At 60.1% G+C, this 556-nt stretch overlaps 1 protein-coding gene across 1 annotated transcript in view; it reads left to right on the top strand.

The window, feature by feature from the left end:
• Slc27a2 (solute carrier family 27 (fatty acid transporter), member 2) overlaps positions 1 to 556 on the top strand; it is a gene marked incomplete at its 5' end in the record, with an annotated part of 42,264 nt that overhangs the window by 18,726 nt on the left and 22,982 nt on the right. The window lies entirely within an intron of this gene.

The following is a 556-nucleotide window of genomic DNA, read 5'->3' as shown; positions in this document are numbered from 1 at the left end:
TGGGGGGGGAGGATGAGGGGCAAGGGAGGATGGAAAAGAAGATGGATGGAGGGGAGACAGGAGGATGGAGGGAAAGAGGGGGACAGGGGCAAGGGAGGATGGAAGGGAGGTTGGAGGGGAGGATGAGGGGGCAAGGGAGGATGGAAAGGAAGACAGATGAAGGGGAAGGATGGAAAGGGGGAGAGGGAAGAGGGGCAGGGAGGATGGGGGAGGATGAGGGGCAAGGGAGGATGGAAAGGAAGATGGATGGAGGGGAGAAGGGAGGATGGAGGGAAAGAGGGGGACCGGGACAAGGGAGGATGGAGGGGAGGATGTAAGGGAGGTTGGAGGGGAGGACGAGGGGCAAGGGAGGATGGAAAGGAAGACAGATGGAGGGGGAGGATGGAAAGGGGAGAGGGAAGAGGGGCAGGGAGGATGGAGGGGAAGGGTAGGGAGGATGGAGAAAAGGAGGAGGATGAGGGGCAAGAGAGGATGGAGAGTAGAAGGGGAAGAAGGAGGATGGAGGAGAAGAATGGAGGGAGGATGAAGGGTAGAATGGCGGGGGAATGGAGGCGAG

This window comes from Dipodomys ordii, unplaced genomic scaffold, assembly GCF_000151885.1.
Source record: "Dipodomys ordii isolate 6190 unplaced genomic scaffold, Dord_2.0 Scaffold11, whole genome shotgun sequence".
NCBI lineage: Eukaryota > Metazoa > Chordata > Mammalia > Rodentia > Heteromyidae > Dipodomys > Dipodomys ordii.
This window is presented reverse-complemented; position numbering and strand designations above follow the sequence as displayed.